The following is a 21662-nucleotide window of genomic DNA, read 5'->3' as shown; positions in this document are numbered from 1 at the left end:
AGGCCACCTTGACATTCTGACCCTAAGCTGTACATTTCTCATCAAGACTGAGTGTTCCCTCGTCCTTTCCCCATTCTAGAGATTGTGACCCTAAGGCTACTGATTTTACCCATATATCTGGTATATTCGGATTGTATAGGCTATTGGGACCCACTTGGGTCCGTTCGTCCCAAACCTGGGGCTTTACTGCCATCGGTTCTTTTCTACTCGCTACACAAGTGTTTGTATCTGTATGCTTATATACTGTACAGTTATCTTTTGTAACCTTTTATATGTAAAACCAAATAAAAAAAATAAATAAAAAAAAATAATTTGGAGATGAAAGCTATTGACTACTGGCCTCTATGTAGTCCTGTTGTACATTTTGTACATCGCCTCGTTCCGAAAGATCGGATTTTTGGAAAATTTGTGTGTGTGTATGCAAGACAAGTTTTGGGCAAAATCCGTCGAAAAAATCAAATGGATTTTGTGGTCGGAATGTCCGACTGTGTGTATGGGGCATTATACTTTGAATGAAAATTGCGTGGTCGTACAAACCTAAAACCATGTGAAATTTTTATAATTTTCTTCACACAAATAGAGCTTTCTTTTGGTGGTATTTAATCATTGCTGGGATGTTTATTTTCTTAAAAAAAAAAAGACCAAAACTTTTGAAAAAATAAGTTTTTGAAAAAGCGACGGATGATCATCTCTCCGGGGTCCATCGATGGCTGATCTGATCCAGCGATGGGTGATCTCTCCCTCCAGCGCAGTCAATCCATCCTCTGTCTTCACCGGAGACACTGTGAGGATCCTGGCAGCCTGACACTTCTTATATGAGGAGGGTGGGGCCACCCGTCACCTGACCCCTCCTCCTCTGACGCAAGGGGAAAGGCCGGCTTCCCCAAAGACATGCGGGTGACCCTACCCCCCTCTGATGTAACGCAGGTTTCCGTTACATTAGAGGGGTGCAGGGTTACCCACACATCATTGGGCGGTCATGGATGTTCCCGGGGGTGCGCGGGAGCAAGATTCTGGGAGGACGTCCATGGACGCCCTCCCAAAATAAGCCAACCACGCTGTAACCATCTTCCAGCTATGGCCCGGTCGGCATATGGTTAAATAACTTTAGACTAGGCTCAGAACAGTTGATGTAACTTTACTGAAATGCTTCATAATACAGTCCAACATGAGTATTAATGTTAGAATGTCTTTAAAGCGGAGTTCTACTCTAAAGTGGAACTTCCGCTCATTGGATTCCCCCCCCCCTCCGGTGCCACAATTGACACCTTTCAGGGGGGAGGGGGTGCAGATAAATGTATAACCCAGGTATCTGCACCCACTCCCGGAAATAGCTAGCCGCAGAAGATCCCCCCCCCGTTGTGTTCTTAACAGAACAGAACAGGGATCAGTGAAGACGTGCAGCGAGCTTGCGCATGCGCACTAGGGATCCCGAGCAGTGAAGCCGCTAAGTTTCACTTCCTGATTCCCTGACAGAGGATGGTGACGGGGGCACCCGAGAGACAAGCGATTGCTCGTCATCTGCTGCCGTCATCGTGTGCACCCTGGACAGGTAAGTGTCCATTTATTAAAAGTCAGCAGCTGCAGTATTTGTAGCTACTGAATTTTGATAATTTTTTTTTAAGGTTGCACAGGTTGAACCGCATTACCAACCCTTTACTTTGACATTGACCTTGCCACGAGGCTCCACTGTGGTTTTAAATGCTGCAGTTTGGTGGACATTTGATGTATACTGAGCAGGTCCCTCTGAACTGGCTGAGAAATTCTAAGCAGCTACCGATGTGAATAGCCTTTCTGTTGTTCTACCTGGGTCCCTGCTGTCATAGAGAAGCTTATATGTAAGTGTGCTTTATTTATTTTTGATAAATGGTTACAGTGTATTCTAACTGGGATCCTACCCTTCTGTCTGTATCTCTTGAGGCTTGATTGATCTGCCCGGATCTGATAAAGAATATGCAGAATTAGAGAATACAGTCTTTTTTGGAATTACCTCCTTCTACTTCTAGGATATCACTCCAAACCAGACTATTGCTGTGGGAATTGTTGAAGCTGGGACTTGTTGTGCACTTCCTGCAGTTTTTTTTTTCTCCTTCATATGTGTTCAGTAATTAGAAGTGTAGCAGATTGGCACAGGACCTGAAAGCTATTGGAGATCACTTGAATAGCGGTGATTACAGTGATTTCCAACTTCCACAGGGATTCGGCTGGTATATATACTTACTTACGGTCCAAGCTGTAATAATTGCCCAACCTGAAATTCAGCTTTAATAATTCATTTGAATTAGCTGCAACATATAAAAAAAAAATATATAGCAAACACAATGATCCTTAGCCATGACTAGCTCTCTGTTCAACTTATTACAACAAGATATTCATACACGTGTAACCAATTAACAATCAAATTTAAACTCGAGCAATAATATTAACCACTTAAGGCCGATATACGTCGGCAGAATGGCACGGCTGGGCACAAACACGTACAGGTATGTTGCCCTTTAAGAGCCTAGCCGTGTGTCGCGCGCTCAGCCGGCGATCCTGAGTTCCGTGTTCCGATCGCCACCAAGGTGTCCCGCGATCGGGTCACAGAGCTGAAGAACGGGGAGAGGTAAGCGTAAAAAAACCTCTCCCCGTATTTCCTAGTTGCCTGTCACTGATCGTCTGTTCCCTGTCATAGGGAATGACGATCAGTGGTGTCACACGCCAAGCCACGCCCCCCCTACAGTAAGAAACACACATTAGGTCACACTTAACCCCTTCACTGCCCCCTAGTGTTAACCCCTTCACTGCCAGTGACATTTTTACAGTAATCAATGGATTTTTAATCGCAGTGATCACTGTATTAACCTCCCTAGCGGTAATCCCGAGTCTGGCTCTGGTTGGGATTTTAGCAACATAAGCAGTAACCCCGAGCCAGACTCGGGATCGCATCGTTGGATACAGGCAGAGTTACTTACCTTGTCCCCTGGATCCAGCGATGTCCTCCCCGCTGTGTGATCGAGCTGTCCTCCGCTCGATTCACACAGTGCCCGAATGCCCCCGAGCTCCGTTCCCTGCAACGTTACGGCGCACGGGAGGGGAGATCGGCGCCAAATTCAAAAAAGTAAAAACACACAAAACACACACAGTACTGTAATCTTACAGATTACAGTACTGTATACAAAAATTACACACACCCTTTGTCCCTAGTGGTCTGTCCAGTGCCCTGCATGCACTTTTATATTATAAATACAGTTTTTTCTGCCTGGAATTTGGAGATTGCCCATAGCAACCAAAAAGTGTCCCTTTATGTCAAAAGTGATTTTAGACCAACTAGAAAACAGCGATAATAAATTGTAATCACTTGCAGAATTGAGCGATAGCAATTTGTGGGGAAATTCGTCATCAAACACTAATGACAGCGACAATTCTGCAAATGAGCAAATTTCAGTGTTTTAGGATTTGATTACATTATTGAATAATTTTTATTATTATCTATTATATTATAAACTTTATCATACCTGGGATGTCTGCTAGACTCTGGTTTGAACAGATTTAGGAGAGTTATTCCTAAGAAAAAGCCCTTGTACACACGGTCGGAGATTCTGACAACCAAATCCGTCGGATTTTGTCAGTCGGATTTTGTCCGACGGATTTTGTCCGAAACTGTTGCATACACACGGTCGGACAAAGTTATCGGAAAATCTGACGTGATGACGTTATTTCATTACGACGGGACTACGTTCAGGCTAGTAGCCAATAGCTTTGGTGTAAGAATTTGATCTGAGCATGCGTGGCACTTTGTCCGATCGGAATTCTCTACACATGATCGGAGTATGTCCAATCGGAGCATTTTGTCGTAAAATTTTACCAACAAGTTGGAAAACTTGGTCCGTCGGATACTCCGACGGAAACAGTCCGGTGTAGACCACACACAGTCGGAATATCCGAAAAAACGGTCCGATCGGACACATTCCGTCGGAATCTCCGACCGTGTGTACAAGGGCTTACAGGGCTATAATATAAAACGCCAAATTTCCATGCAAAATAATTGTACCACTTTCAGCACCTAAAACCAGAACTAATCATACCGCCAGGGAGGTTAATGCCAATGGTCCCAAGAATGTGTCAAAATTGTCCGACGTGTCATCCATAATGTCGTAGTCACAATAAAAATTGCTGATCACTGCCATTACTAGTGAAAAAAACAAATATTAATAAAAATGCCATAAAACTACCCCCTATATTTGTAGCTATAACTTTTGCGCAAAGAAATCAATAAGCGCTTATTGTGATTTTTTTTTTACCAAAAATATATAGAAGAATAAATATTGGCCGAAACTGAGGAAAAAATATTTTTTTTATATATTTTTTGGGGATATTTATTATAGCAAAAAGTAAAAAGTATTGCATTTTTTTCAAAATTGTCGCTCTATTTTTGTTTATAGCGCAAAAAATAAAAACCACAGAGGTGACCAAATACCACCAAAAGAAAGCTCTATTTGTGGGAAAAAAAGGACGCCAATTTTGTTTGGGAGCCACATCACACGACTGCGCAATTGTCAGTTAAACCGGCACAGTGCAGAGTCGCAAAAACGGGGCTTGGTCCTTTAGCTGCAAAATGGTGCGGGGCTTAAGTGGTTAAATCACAATTAAAAACAAATAAATCATAGATAACATAAAGACCGCTTCGTCTGCAATGTATCAGCTATTACTGTCTTGCCGTTGCTGCTTTTACGGATAATTTAACAAAGATGGCGTTTTAATCTCACTTGTTCCAGTCCACTTGTAGCTTGTGAAAGACTACATGCTAACACCTACGTTCTGCTCTTTCACACACTGAATAAGCTTTACGAACCAGGTGTTAATAAAAAAGAGCCTGGCAATATTAATGCCTAAAGCTTTTCACTCTTTGAATGAAGAAAAACAGTATTATGACATTTGATATCAACAGTTGAATTGCCACGATTTTAGATAGTGTCACAGGATGTATTGGATCCTCAGGGTTACTGGAGGGTGACAGCCAACTGAACATCCAGAACCAAGACAGAGTACAAAGTCAAATAAAACAAGCGAGTCAGGACAAGTTGGAGGTCAGATACGGCAGGAGACAAACATAGTTTGGAACAGACTGCAAGTCTACATGCGTAACAGATCCAAAAAAACACAAAGAACAGATAAAAAAAAGGTAAAAAAAAAAAAAAAAAACACTCAATTATAGGTACGAATTGAACTTCATTCAAGCACTCCTGACTGAGGCAATAGGGTTGATTTTCTAAAGGCAAATAGGTTGTTCAATTGGAAGGGTAGTTTCACTTTACAAGGATTTTTTCCCCAGAGCTTAGTGACTGTGGTGAAATTTCACTTTGCAAAGAGCACCCAATCACATGCAATAAAAATAAAAAAAAAACACCTTTTTACTTGCACATGATGTTCTCCTCTTTTACTAAGCTCTGGGGTAAATCCTCTTGCAAAGTGCAACATCTGTGGCAAACTGAACAGTCTTTCCACTTTTAGCAAGCAATTCCAAAGTGTGCATGGGCAGCATGACCATGCTTGAAGTCCTGAGTATCGTCCAGAAGATGGCAGTGCTGCAGGTCGATTGTTAACGACTTCCCATCCGGGCCACTTCTGAAACTTTGTTCCTACATGTACAAATCTACTTTTTTTTGATAGACAATTTCTTAGAACCCCCAAACATTATATATATATATAAACAAAATCTCTATGATACTTCTGTATTTTCATTTTATTTTCAATAAAATTCTTTCATGGAAAAAAACAAAATCTGTTTGAAAAAAAAAGACTTTTCAGCTACATAGCAAGACAGTGGACATTTAAATATTTTTGCACATATTTTTCTTTTATATTGACCAAATTGGGACTTCTTTTGTAATATGTAATGTAGGGCTGTTACTGATTAAAATTTTCGTGTTCGTTTTATCAATTTTTTTAAAATAGATTAATCGATTAATTTCGATTAATTATAACTCACATACAGATCCAACTACTTTTAGTTGATCTCCTTGCATTGTAACTCTGCATTAGTCAGTGGTAAATGTGGTATACACTATATACAATCACCCGACACTAGTTAGTTTCCACAATCCATGAATTAACTTCACAGTTCACACAAATACGTTTTAAATTCAAACTCTAGCACTGACGTAAGTCATTTTTTTTCCACAGTAGTGTGACAATCCCTCCAACTCCGGTCTCACTAATCACTCTCACCTTATGGCATGGACCCCTGTGCAAACAGATGGTCATGCAAGCGGGTATCAAAAGAGTTAACACGGACCATAAGCTTCTCTCACGTCTGCTTAGATCTCAGCAAGGGCGCCAGGTCATGGGTAGAAAGAAAAGATCTAAGTGCTCACCGCTTAAGTATAAGATTTAATTTTTCTGTTCAAACACAAACTACTCACATAAAGATGATAAAAACACAGCATGTAAAGCCGACAATCGTGTAAGTTCCATAGGGCAGCAGCGGGTGACGTCATGCGTAGTTCCTCCCCCGTACGCACTACATTCAATTTAGAACTTCAACGTCACCGGACTCCTCCACCCTTCCCTTCGTTAGCAGACGGAGGCACTTGGGGAAGGGGGAGGAGTCCAATGATGTTAATATCTGTGACGTCACTGGATCTCTAAAGGAACTCCCTGAAGTCCAAGAAGACGGCGGAGAGGTGAGTACCGATCAAAAGAATTTTGATCAATCAAAAAGTTAATCAATTAATTGAGGAATTAATCTTTAATTTCCACAGCCCTAATGTAATGTTAATAAATATATGATTTTAAAACACACTTGACTGTGTTCGCTGTCTCACTATGTACCTGAAATTTGTTTTTAGTTTTTTTTTTTAAAACCAATTTTGCTTGTATATTTATAATTATGTTTTCTTTGATAAAGGTACAGCCAATGTCTAGTTTATATTAACCCTTGTATACAAAAAAATGTATTCTGTCAAACGTCCACTTAAAGCCTTCCACTGATGTGTTTCACCCCTTGTGCCTTTTTCCGAACAATACCCAGGAAGAGGGGCCAAGGACCTCAGAGCAGTTTTAACAGTATAAGTCAGTTTGGCAAAACAGACAGCAACAAAGCACCTTTGGGTTAGATTTTTTTTTTCTTTCTGTGTCCCTACTGGGGTGATCATTTGTCCCCACCCCACCTCCTGTTCTGATCATAACACTAGAACAAAACATACAGGGAACTCCTCTAATGACCAACTAAAGTTAAGGATTCAGTTGTGGATAATCTCTCACCACATCCCAGGACATTACAGCAGAAAAACTGCTGTAAATCCATAACATTTTAAAAAGTGCTGGGCTGATTTGAAGTTCATAAATACACTTTTTTGATTTATTGGATTTACAGTTGTGCTCAAAAGTTTGCATACCCTGGCAGAAATTGTGACATTTTGACATTCATATTGAAAATATGACTGATCATGCCACAAAAACTGTCTTTTATTTAAGGATAGCAATCCGATTAAGCTATTTATTATCACATCGTTTTTTTGGATCCTTTTTTAACCACTTCAGCCCCGGAAGATCTGGCTGCTGAATGACCGGGCCATTTTTTGCGATTCGGCACTGCGTCGCTTTAACTGACACCTGCGCGGTCGTGCAACGCTGCACCCAAACAAAATTGAAGTCCTTTTTTTCCAACAAATAGAGCTTTTTATTTGGGGGGGGGGGGAGATCGCCTCTGCAGTTTTTATTTTTTGTGCTATAAATAAATAAATAAAAAAAGAGTGTCAATTTTGAAAAAAAACACAATATTTTGTACTTTTTGCTATAATAAATATGCCCATTTTTTTTTTAAAAAAAGCAATTTTTTTCACAATTTAGGCCGATATGTATTCTTCAACATATTTTTGGTATAAAAAATCACAATAAGAGTGTATTGATAGGTTTGCGCAAAAGTTAGGGGATAGATTTATAGCATTTTTATTAATTAATTTATTTGCTTACTAGTAATGGCGGCAATCTGCATTTTTTATCGGGACTACGACATTATGGCGGACACATCGGACACTTTTTACACTATTTTTGGGACCATTGGTATTTATACAGCAATCAGTGATATAAAAATGCACTGATTACTGTAAAAATGTCACTGGTAGGAAAGGGGTTAACACTAGGGGGTGATCAAGGGGTTAACTGTGTTCCCTGCTATGTGTTTCTAACTGAAGGGGGAGGGGACTGACTAGAGGAAGTGACGGATCATGGTTCCTAGCTATTAGGATCTGTCACTCCTCACAGAGCAGAACAGGGATTTGTGTGTTTACACACACACTTCCGTGTTCTGCCTCTCTTGCCCTCGATGACCACCGACTATGAGCATCAGCACCCCCGCAGTGCAGAGGTGCATGCGTGCCTACTATCCCGATCCTGGATCGTGCCGACCTGCCGCTGTAAAATGACGGTGGCTGGTCGGCAAGTGGTTAAATCATAATGATAACAAAGATCACCCAAATGGCCCTGAAATGTTTGGCCTTGGTATAGACCCAGAAGGTGGCAGACACAGGTTAAAATGACAATTAACCACTTAAGGACCGCCGTGTTGCCATTGTACGTCATTACAATGGCACAGGCAGGCACAAGCACGTACATGTACGTGCCTGCCTTCCAGCGGGTGGGGGGTCCAATCGGACCCCCTCCCGCTGGATACGGCGGTCCGGTTCGCTCCAGGAGCGATCCGTGATGAGGGGATGGCCGTTGGTTTCTGGCCACCCCCTCTGGATCGCTCCTGGCCAATGAGAAGCTTCCTCCCACTGTGTATTGTTTACACAGGAAGGAGGAAGTGATGTCATTCTCCTCGGGGCGGTCTTTTTGACCGGACTACGAGGAGAAGACTAAAAGTAAGTGTGCACCAACACTACACTGACATGTAGGTACACACAGGCACACCAATCCCCCCCCCGCCGATCCCCCCCCCCCCAGTCACAGCGTCACTGATTGCATTGATCATTTCTTTACTGATCACTTCATTCAGTGTCAGTTGTAACAGTAAAAACTGTCAGGGCAGTTAGTGTTAGGTCCAGGGTAGCCCCCTATCACCCCCCAATAAAGATTTAACCCCCTGATTGCCCCTAGAGTTAACCCTTTCACCCCCTTTTGCCAGTGTCACTAAGCGATCATTTTTCTGATCGCTGCATTAGTGACGCTACTGTCGCTAGGTAGCTAGTTATTTTTTTAGGTTCACCGCCAGGTTTTTATATCGCTAGGTACCCCCATATACTACCCAATAACGGTTTTAACCCCCTGATTGCCCCTGGTTAACCCTTTCACCCCCTTTTGCCAGTGTCACTAAGCGATCATTTTTCTGATCGCTGCATTAGTGTCGCTAGTGTCGCTAGGTAGCTAGTTTTTTTTTTAGGTTCACCGCCAGGTTTTTATAGCGCTAGGTACCCCGATATACTACCCAATAATGGTTTTAACCCCCTGATTGCCCCTAGAGTTAACCCTTTCACCCCCTTTTGCCAGTGTCACTAAGTGATCATTTTTCTGATCGCTGCATTAGTGTCGCTACTGACGCTAGGTAGCTAGTTATTTTTTTAGGTTCACCGCCTGGTTTTTATAGCGCTAGGTACCCCGATATACTACCCAATAATGGTTTTAACCCCCTGATTGCCCCTGGTTAACCCTTTCACCCCCTTTTGCCAGTGTCACTAAGCGATCATTTTTCTGATCGCTGCATTAGTATCGCTAGTGTCGCTAGGTAGCTAGTTTTTTTTTTAGGTTCACCGCCAGGTTTTTATAGCGCTAGGTACCCCGATATACTACCCAATAATGGTTTTAACCCCCTGATTGCCCCTAGTTAACCCTTTCACCCCCTTTTGCCAGTGTCACTAAGTGATCATTTTTCTGATCGCTGCATTAGTGTCGCTAGTGTCGCTAGGTAGCTAGTTTTTTTTTTAGGTTCACCGCCAGGTTTTTATTGCGCTAGGTACCCCGATATACTATCCAATAATGGTTTTAACCCCCTGATTGCCCCTAGTTAACCCTTTCACCCCCTTTTGCCAGTGTCACTAAGTGATCGTTTTTCTGATCGCTGCATTAGTGTCACTAGTGTCGTTAGGTAGCTAGTTATTTTTTTAGGTTCACCGCCAGGTTTTTATAGCGTTAGGTACCCCCATATACTACCCAATAATGGTTTTAACCCCCTGATTGCCCCTAGTTAACCCTTTCACCAGCGATCACAGTATAAGTGTCACTGGTGACGCTGGTTAGCCAGTTAGTTATTTAGGTTCCCCGTCAGGTTTTTATATAGCGCCAGGGACCCCCATATACTACCTAATAAAAATTTGAACCCCCTGATTGCCCCTAGTTAACCCTTTCACCACTGATCACCGTATAAGTGTTACGGGTGACTCTGGTTAGTTTGCTTTTTATAGCATCAGGGCACCCACCATTTATTACCCAATAAAGGTTTAACCCCCTGATCACATCGTTTTTCTGATCGCTGCATTAGTGTCACTAGTGTCGTTAGGTAGCTAGTTATTTTTTTAGGTTCACCGCCAGGTTTTTATAGCGTTAGGTACCCCCATATACTACCCAATAATGGTTTTAACCCCCTGATTGCCCCTAGTTAACCCTTTCACCAGCGATCACAGTATAAGTGTCACTGGTGACGCTGGTTAGCCAGTTAGTTATTTAGGTTCCCCGTCAGGTTTTTATATAGCGCCAGGGACCCCCATATACTACCTAATAAAAATTTGAACCCCCTGATTGCCCCTAGTTAACCCTTTCACCACTGATCACCGTATAAGTGTTACGGGTGACTCTGGTTAGTTTGCTTTTTATAGCATCAGGGCACCCACCATTTATTACCCAATAAAGGTTTAACCCCCTTTATTGGGTGATCAGGGGGTTAAACCTTTATTGGGTAATAAATGGTGGGTGCCCTGATGCTATAAAAAGAAAACTAACCAGAGTCACCCGTAACACTTATACGGTGATCAGTGGTGAAAGGGTTAACTAGGGGCAATCAGGGGGTTCAAATTTTTATTAGGTAGTATATGGGGGTCCCTGGCGCTATATAAAAACCTGACGGGGAACAGTATAAGTGTCACTGGTGACGCTGGTTAGCCAGTTAGTTATTTAGGTTCCCCGTCAGGTTTTTATATAGCGCCAGGGACCCCCATATACTACCTAATAAAAATTTGAACCCCCTGATTGCCCCTAGTTAACCCTTTCACCACTGATCACCGTATAAGTGTTACGGGTGACTCTGGTTAGTTTGCTTTTTATAGCATCAGGGCACCCACCATTTATTACCCAATAAAGGTTTAACCCCCTGATCACCCGGCGGGTGATATCAATTAGGTTTTAGGGTCAGGGTCTGCGTCGCCCCAGGCAGTGCTAGGTTAGTGCCAGTACCACTAACACCCACACACAAAGCATAAACCTCCCGTAGTGGTATAGAATCTGAACAGCTCAATATCTGATGTGATCAGATCTATACTAGCGTCCCCAGCAGTTTAGGGTTCCAAAAAAACGCATTGTTAGCGGGATCAGCCCAGATACCTGCTAGCACCTGCGTTTTGCCCCTCTGCCCAGCCCACCCAAGTGCAGTATCGATCGATCACTGTCACTTACAAAACACTAAACACATAACTGCAGCGATCGCAGAGTCAGGCCTGATCCCTGCCATCGCTAACAGTTTTTTTGGTAGCATTTTATATTTAAATCCGGAAGGCAGTGCTTGGTTTTCGGGGTCCCGTATGTGGCTCCCAAAAAGTCCCCCACATGTGGTATCCCCGTACTCAGGAGAAGCAGCAGAATTTATTTTGGGGTGTAATTTGACTTATGCCCATAGCATGTGTGAGCAATATATCATTTAGTGACAACTTTGTGCAAAAAAAAAAAGTTTGTAATATTCCCGCAACTTGTAGCAAAATATAAAATATTCCATGGACTCAACACGCCTCTCAGTAAATAGCTTGGGGTGTCTACTTTCCAAAATGGGGTCATTTTGGGGGGTTTTGTGCTATTTTTGCATTTTATGGCCTTCGAAACTGCGATAGGTAGTGAGGAGTGAAATCAAAAATTTGCACCCTTAGAAATCCTGAAGGCAGTGATTGGATTTCGGGGTGCCGTGCGCGACTAGACTCCCAAAAAGTCCCACACATGGGGTATCCCCATACTCGGGAGAAGTAGCGGAATATATTTTGGGATGCAATTCCACATATAACCATGGCATGTGTGAGCAATATATCATTTAGTGACAACTTTTTGTAAAAAAAAAAAAAATTTTGTTATTTTTTGTCATTATTCAATCCCTTAGGACAAAAAAAAATATTCAATGGTCTCAACATGGCCCTCAGCAAATAGCTTGGGGTGTCTACTTTCCAAAATGGGGTCATTTGGGGGGATTTTGTGCCATCTTGGCATTTTATGGCCTTCAAAACTGTGATAGGTAGTGAGGAGTAAAATAAAAAATTTATGCCCTTAGAAATCCTGAAGGCGGTGCTTGGATTTCGGGGTCCCATACGCGGCTAGGCTCCCAAAAAGTCCCCCACATGTGGTATCCCCGTACTTGGGAGAAGCAGCAGAATTTATTTTGGGGTGTAATTTGACTTATGCCCATAGCATGTGTGAGCAATATATCATTTAGTGACAACTTTGTGCAAAAAAAAAAAGTTTGTAATATTCCCGCAACTTGTGGCAAAATATAAAATATTCCATGGACTCAAAATGCCTCTCAGTAAATAGCTTGGGGTATCTACTTTCCAAAATGGGGTCATTTTGGGGGGTTTTGTGCTATGTTGGCATTTTATGGCCTTCGAAACTGTGATAGGTAGTGAGGAGTGAAATCAAAAATGTGCACCCTTAGAAATCCTGAAGGTGGTGATTGGTTTTCGGGGTGCCGTGCGCAACTAGACTCCCAAAAAGTCCCACACATGTGGTATCCCCATACTCGAAAGAAGTAGCGGAATATATTTTGGGGTGCAATTCCACATATACCTATGGCATGTGTGAGCAATATATCATTTAGTGACAACTTTTTGTAAAAAAAAAATTTTTTTTTTTTGTCATTATTCAATCCCTTAGGACAAAAAAATAAATATTCAATGGGCTCAACATACCCATCAGCAATTTCCTTGGGGTGTCTACTTTCCAAAATGGGGTCATTTGGGGGGGGGGGTTGTACTGCCCTGCCATTTTAGCACCTCAAGAAATGAGATAGGCAGTCATAAATTAAAAGCTGTGTAAATTCCAGAAAACGTACTCTAGTTTGTAGACGCTATAACTTTTGCGCAAACCAAAAAATATACGCTTATTGACATTTTTTTTACTAAAGACATGTGGCTGAATACATTTTGCCCTCAATGTATGACTAAAATTTAGTTTATTCGATTTTTCTTATAACAAAAAGAAGAAAATATCTTTATTTTTTCAAAATTTTCGCTCTTTTTCCATTTATATCGCAAAAAATAAAAATCGCAGAGGCAATCAAATACCATCAAAAGAAAGCTCTATTTGTGGGAAGAAAAGGACGCAAATTTCGTTTGGGTGCAATATTGCATGACCGCGCAATTACCAGTTAAAGCAGCGCAGTGCGAAATTGGAAAAAGACCTCTGGTCCTTAAGGTGTTTATTGGTCCGGGGCTGTAGTGGTTAAAGGTTAATTTCCCACATTTGTTCCTTTTTAAATCACAATTAGTGTCTGTGTATAAATAGTGACTTTTCTTTCTTTTTTTTCCAATAAATATTTATATTGAACAAAATTAGAGAACATATGAAGTAATGCAGCCGTTTATAACATAGAGTCACATCAGGTAAACTTGTTAGGCCCCTTTCACACGGGACGGATCTGTGCTGATCCGCCCCGTGAACATCCACTTGCTCAGCGGGGATTGCGCCGTTGATCCCCGCTGAGCCAGCGGATGACAGGGCGGTCCCTGCACACTGTGCAGGGACTGCCCTGTCAGATCTCCACTCTCCCCTATGGGGGGATTGGATGAACACGGACCATCTGTCCATGTTAATACGATATGCTCTGCAGACAGATAGAAAAATAGGATTTTCCTCCTTCTGCAGAATCGGACCATAGCGGGGACGGGTGATATCGGGGGTGTCAGCGTATTTTCATCCACTGACACCTGCTATCCCATAGGGATGTATATATGTCCATATTTCGTCCAAAAACGGATGGCTGAAATACGGACATATGCACGTGTGAAAGGGGCCTTCTATATGAACTCACTATATATAAATGTATCATAAAATGAACATATTCAAAAACTGTTGCATTTATGATTGAGCATTAGAAATCTTTATTTATTTATTATTAACTATTATGAAGCCCTTCGCTTCCAAGAAGCATTGTAAGAGTCAGGGTACTTCATTAGATCAAAAAGAAAGAAAAACCGGAAGAAAAAAAAGACACTATGAGTTCTAAATAATAAAAGGAAAAATAAATAAGTACACAGGTAAGAGTCAAGAATACCCCTTGGGGGTATCATAGGTATAGCTCCATTCCCTGAATGTTGTATATATATCTGATGTATAAACATCAGATATATAGTGGTCAAATTTCCAATATATATATTCGTTCTGAGAAAGTATTAACCCTGTTGTCAGACTATCAAATGCTACAGAATATTTGAATTGGAGCCTGGCAGAACACGTTTTATGGAACTTGACAGAAGTTTAATTTGCTATGGTGAGTGTTTCTTCCATTTCCAAAATGTGATTTACTGTGTGGGCCCATTCTCTTAGGGAAGGAGAATACATTTTCCAGTATTTGGGGATCAAAGGTAACATGCGGGTGTAAGTTTAATCTTAGTGTCTGTGATGTTTAGGATCAATTTGCAGATTTTGCTCCAGTAAGAATCTATTTTAGGGCACTCCTAAAGCATATCTCCTGTGGTTTCTCCACATCCCCAGCACAGATTCAAAGCCAACGGGTACCATTGTTTTATCTTTGCTGGTGTTGTATACCAATGCGACAAAAGTTTGTAGGAGTTCTCTTGTAGTCTCGTGCTAATTGAGCATGTATGTGCTAAAATGCATGCATTTTCCTATTGGGAATCTGTGAAGTGTGTTAGAAGAACTGATTCCCATTGGCTTCTGAATCTGGCCGAGTCCATTGCGTCAGCCTGCTGGAGATGTGAGTATAATACGGAGGTGTTTTTTTTCAATCTGTTCACCAGCCTGGCAAACAGATTCAAATTATGACTAGAGGAAGGGGTTTGGCGAGAGGATTTAATGGATAAGGCACCTCATCTTTAAAAGTTCCCCTGAAGAAGTCATGGTTATGTCGAAACATGTTGGGACTTTCTTGACCAGCAATTCAAACTGAGTGGATTGAATATTTTTATCCTTGTACTGTGGTATTTTCTGTAAAATTTCTGGTAATATACAGAGTTTTTATCCAAAAATTTGTTTTTTCAATAAAGCTTTGTTGCAAAATTTCTATGTATTATATCTAACTACTCGAGATATTGGTAACTTCATGTCACAACTTTACTTTCAATAGGCACCGTAATAATCTCCCCTTTCCTACATACACATTTTCCAGATTCAAAGTATGTAAGATCCCTAGTAAGATTGCCTTTCTTATCCAGTAAAAGAAGGTAATGGCAAAGTTGTCTGCAGTTCCAATGTGTAAAGGCCAAGGGTGAGAGGTCACTCAGCAACTTTTCATATGTTAAAATTCTGCTTGCGTCTGTACACTGCGAGGCCAGTAGGGGGGCAGCATCTTTTGTTTAAAAAGCTTTTGAATCTATGCCTGGTGGAAAGTCTGGGTTGTTGAAGAGCGGTGTAAGTGGCCCTGGAGATGTGGATATATGGTATGTCAAGGCAAGTTTGTGAAAGATTTTAAGAGTTGTCCCAATTAATGGATGCTGTTTGAGATTCAGGGGGTATTTAGACCAAGGAATCCAAGGAGAGAATTTTAGAGGGAGTTCTGTAAACACGAGGGAGGTGTAAAACAATATGTTCCCCAAGGGATTTAAATCCTTCTTCATGAGTGATATTACCATTTTCAGGTAAGTTGTTTAGATCATCTAGAAGAGAATGGTGAGTGGCTTACTCCTGGGCCTGTTTGTTTACCAAACTTGCCCTTCTTCACCGGTGGTTTGGTGTATGCACAGGACTGTGTTCGGCTTGAGATGTACAGCACTCAGCATACCAATCAGGTAGATCTGTGTATGGTATTTGTAGGTCTGCATAGAAATCCAGGCTTCCATCTGGAATTTGTAGAATATACTGTTTCCCATGTGCAGTAGCTTGTAAAGCAAAGGGGAATTGCCATTTATATACTATGTCCAGCAGGGGTCGCATGGTCCTTCTATTCTGCAGGGTTATAGGAGACAGATCTTGATTTAGAGCAATTGTACTGCCATTGAATATACTTTGATCACTCTTTCTGGTCTGGTTAAGTATTTCTTCTTTCAGAGGATACAACAAACTATGCCCCTGGGGGGATCTGTATAAGGATTTCATTTTTAGAACTCTGTGAGCCCTCACAAATTCAGTGGGACAGTCTGCAGGTTTTTCCATGACATTATTAAAGATGGATGTCAGGGCTGGAAGGAACTGGTCAGGATGAATAGATTCAGGGACCCCCCCCCCGCACTCTAATATTGTTCTTGGGCCCTCTATTATCGAGGTCAGATGCCTGCTGATCTCTATCAAGTGGGCAGAGTGAGCTGATGTGGTAGCTTCCAGGCAAGTTGTGGCTCTGTCCCTCCTGTTATCTTCTTTTTCTTTTGTGACCATTTCTGTTTAATGTTAGTAAGTCAGCTTTCAGGTCAGTAATGGCTGAAAAAAATGTTTTTTTTCATGTCTGCAGCAATAGTGTTCATCTCTGCCAAAGTAAGGGGGTGATCTAGGTCTCTCTCCTCTCTTACCGGATCCTCCATTGCAGATCGTGAGTCCTCGCTGTATTCATCCACTCCCAGAGCCTGCGCCATCTTGCCCGGCATGCTGCAGTCCTGTGAGACTGCAGTTTGAAGTTTCCCTGTATACTGCGGATGGAGGAAGCCGCTGATGTTCGGTGCAAACGTGTCCTTGGAGTATTCCTCAGCAGTCTGCTCATTCTATGGGGCAAGGAGTGCCAGAGGAGTGCTACACGGCTGCGGGTCTCTTGGAGCTCTGTCTTCAGGCAGCCATCTCCGCCATGCACCAAGACATGCCCCCCCTTGACTGTTTTTTTCTACCTCCTCATGGCTCAGTGTCTAGTCTGCTTAGGGCATTCATGTGAGAGCTAACAAATTTATTGACTATTTAAACACAGACACTAATTGTGATTTAAAAGCCACAAATGTGGGAAATTAACCTTTAATTGCCATTTTAACCTGTGTGTGCCGCCTTCTGTTTCTGTACAAAGGTCAAACATTTCAGGGTGTGTAAACTTTTTATCAGGGCCATTTGGATGATTTCTGTTATCATTATGATTTAATAAAGGATCAAAAAAACAATGTGATAATACATGACTTCATGTGATTGCTATCCTATTCAATATTAATGCCAACATTTCACAATTTCTGCCAGGGTATGCAAACTTTTGAACATGACTGTATGTGTGCATTTCTTTGAAGGAGAAGGTACCAGTAAAGTCCCTCCATTGTTTTTGGCTGCCAGACCAGATAGTCATTTGTTTCTAGAAACTCTTCCAATGGGAAAATGGATGGCACTAAAAACTTTCCACGTGTTTTAACCTCTCCCTTCTCTTCAACAAAATTAGCTGGAATAACACTTTAATATGTTTATACTTTTTTTTTCTACTTTTAAAAGTTAAAAAATATAAAATGTGGGTCAAATAACTAGTATGCAATGTTTAATGTTGATGAATGAAAAGACATTGCCGAGTACGGTGATCAAGATCATCTAGAGACTATGCAGCTTAGAGGGGAATACACCTGACGTTCCAATCCAAGAGGGAATTCCTGTTGGTGCAATCATTACTTAGAGGTGACACCACTGATTACTCTCTTCTGTCTCTAGTGCTTTGCTTGATGTCTGCCCATTCAATTACCTACTTTGTTCTTATCGCTTGCATGCAATGGCACATTCAATTGAAAGAGCTTTTCATCTCCAGATTGTTTGTGATTAGGATCTTAAGGGTGATTTTGATGGCTGGACTAATCATCTAACTTTGATTTGTCTCCTGCCCTGTTGTTCAATGTGCTAATAAGTCTATCTGCTGTCACCACATGCAGTGAGTACTTTCAAGCCAAGTTTCTTCTTCGTCTTTTTTATTTATTTAAACTAGAGGCCTGATTATCTTTTGGATATTATTGTTTCTCATTACCATAACGTAGTACAGAATTCTGGCTTTTTTACATTGTTCAAAAAAATAAAAAATGATAACCCTTTGAAAATGCCTACAGTGTAACTACCGTTGCTGTCCCACTATTTTTCTATAAGAAATGTAATGTTAGCCTTTGAAATATAGTGTAGGGACTGAGTACAAATATATTTAATGACCTGCAATAGCACTTAAAGTGAACCTGTGACAAGGATATAGACATTGAAGTATTTACATATTTCTCATAAGCAGTAAACAAGCTTTAAAAAAGACCCCAGTGACCTTTGTGGTTGCAAGCACTGTGGAATAATTCATCTTAATATTTTAAATCTGAATAAACATTTCTACTTGATTGGATGAAGGAAGACAGCAGAACTTATTCAGAGGGAACATTTTCTTGTAAATTGATGTAGCACCCTGATGTTTAGGCAGGGTTGCTAGTAAATTTAGTTTGCCAGGTGGTAGTTGCGCTGGTTAATTGTTAGTAGATTTGTTGTACCTTCTCTTTTCTGTTGCTAGGTGGCATTATGCTGGTGACTTTAGATAGACAAGGGCTTAGCAAGGTCAAGTTATAAATGGATGTCTCACTCAATTGGTGGGGGTTTCTTTAGTCCCTTGGCCTGCTTGGTCTATTTATTTGGATGGAATCAGGTGATTAGGGTCTGTGCCACCCGAACGGCTGTCTGGGCGGACATGTGTTATGCTGCTAGGCCGGAAGCCTAAGGCCTATTCCAGGGACATCTGGCTGCTAGGCTGTCTGAGGGCCTATCCAGAAGCAGGAGAATCAGAGTTGGGACTGCAGGGTTGGAGTCCAACCAAGAGTTATGGTTCAGCAGGAAGGGAAATCAGTTGTGGTTGGAGGTAGAGGGGATGCTGTCACCACTAATGGCCAATCCTCCTTGTTACCGGAGACCACTGTGAGTAAGCTGGAGAGAGGAACCAGAGCAGGCTTCTCACCAGCCGGGGACCATGAAAAAGTGGGAAAACTTCAGCAAGTACCAAGCCAGGGACCTAGCGGTACAGCAGAGGTTATGCTTGAGGAGCATCAGTGAGTGCCAAGCCAGGGACCTAACAGGGATGATGCTTGAGGAGTATCTGTGAGTGCCAAGCCAGGGACCCAGCTGGAAATTGGGCTTGATGCTTGAGGAAGATACTGAGTTATGGAAGTGGAAGATCTCAGAGGATCCAGTGGAGCTTGAGTCTGAGAGTCTGAGAGTCTAGTGAAAGACTGGGAGCTCAGTATGTGAAGACCTACAGTGAGAGACCTTAGATTGCGAGGAGAACTGTCTGTGTTACCAATAGTTAAATACAAATACCATTAGTGATTGTTACAAGATTTGTTGCCATGGGAGACAACGGTCCTACCTATACATAAGTGGTGTCTGACTGAAGGCTTCCACTGTATAGCTGTCTACCTATAGTAGTCTTGGAGTCTGAAAATTGTCATTGCATCTACTTAAGGGTGCCCTGGCCCTAATCCTCTCTCCCACAGTTCTTGTTCAGGAGACAATAAATCGCTTTGCATTCAAAAAGTGTCTGGAGTCCATCACTTCAGTTTGTATTACACCCACCATGCCTGGTAACCCACTCTAAAAGGAAGGATGTTAGCTCTTCCTAACCCTTGAGTGCACCATTAGGCCGCTTGGGCCCCGGGACCTTGCTACATTAAAAATTCTCATGCAAATGGAAGAGCCTATTTTCCTTAACCCTACTTTGACCTTGATAAGTACTGCTTCCATTATCTGGGCTATCTTATCATAGGACGGGTTCTGTCCCCTTTTAAATATTTGCAACCTATACGTAATTATGTACATACCGTAACTGTACATAACAAAACATATATTGATAATGTATATTAAAGAAATAACCATGGCCCAAAATGAAGGTCTAACCCAGCCTCTCACAAAGTTTGTATCTCAGAGGAACCCTTGAAATAATTTTCAGGTGTCATGGAACACTGCTCAGGTTGATCCATCAAAGTTCATAAGGAAAATGTCCTTTGCATTAATTGTCAGTGGAAGGACTGACCCCTTACAGGGCTGGTTAGAATGCCAAGCTATTGATCCTGCCAAATGGCAATGTACAATGAACTATGAAGGCACCATGAGATAGAAGGTTAATTAACTACAGCTCAAGGAACCCCTACTCTCACCAAAAATAAACAACAATTTGCAGGGGATGCCCAAAATCTGACTTGTATCTCAGTGCAGACTTCTGCAAAAATCAGAAATCCAATTACACAAGCAGAACATTACATTGTTGGATGGTTTACAGAATGCCTCCAAGTTTTCATATTGCATTTTACAAATAATAACAGCTTCAGATTGAAAATGAAAGAAAGGAAAGGTCATTTTTAATAATGTTATCTCACAAATGGCTTGAGTAGTAATTGTAGATGTAATATCATTTTTTTCATTTTGTATTATTTTTCCCAAGAAATTGGAGTTACCCTTTAAAGGAAAATGTGTCCAAAAGCAAAATATTTTGCACTGGGGAAAAGAGCACATTTTTATCAATATACTTGAAGCGGAGTTCCACTCAAAAGTGGAAGCTTGGCTTATCTGCTTCCTCTCCCCCTCTGGTGCCACATTTGGCACCTTTCGGTGGGGAGGGAGGAACGTGTACCTATTTTTGACAAGTAACCATCCCCTTTTCTGGGAGACAGCGCCACAGGGCGCCATCCTTCGGAAGTTCAGCCCCCCTCCTCCTTGCTCCCCCTCCTGGCCAGTTAGGATGCATGGCGTGCTTCGCACATGCACAGTAGGGAATCGGCTCTGAAGCTGAAAGGCTTCACTGCCAGTTTCTCTCACAAGGAAGTGGTGGTGGCAGCACCCGAGAGCCAATCGGCTGGTGTGGCAACATCGCGGGAACCCTGGACAGGTAAGTGTCCTCATATTAAAGGCAGTAGCTACAGCATTTGTAGCTGCTAACTTTAAATTTGTTTGTGGGGGGGAGGAACTCCTCTTTAAGTACGTGATAACACCTTTGCTTTTAAAACGGAGTTACACCCATTTTTTTTAATTTACAACCATTCTCAGGCCCATCTGCAATGTTATTCTAAATGACTATTCTTTTTTTTTTAGCTTCTTTGTGATTTGTTTATGTGGCACTTCCGGTCTGGGCGCCTAGGTAATGTCTTCATAAGGCTTGGATCCCTGGGATATCAGCATCATCTATTCCAGGAGTCCACGTGTATTGCCTAGTACTGAAAGCTCACATGATTTCCAGACCAAGAATGACATCATTGGGAAGAGTTTGGCGCCATTTTGAAAGGTTTGTATTTTCCAGGAGGAAGTGGAGCACCTCTGCTTGGGATCACAACAGTACCACACCAGTAGCATTAGGTACATGCAGGGTAGCCAGCTGCCCCAAATCTCGGAAATAAAGACAAGCAGGCTTCAGATGCCCACAACAA

This window comes from Lithobates pipiens, unplaced genomic scaffold (assembly GCF_037356315.1).
Source record: "Lithobates pipiens isolate NorthernLeopardFrog02 unplaced genomic scaffold, aLitPip1_a1.2 Scaffold_8, whole genome shotgun sequence".
In the NCBI taxonomy this organism is placed as follows: Eukaryota; Metazoa; Chordata; class Amphibia; order Anura; family Ranidae; genus Lithobates; species Lithobates pipiens.
The sequence above is the reverse complement of the archived record's forward strand: the minus strand, read 5'-3'. Positions refer to the sequence as shown.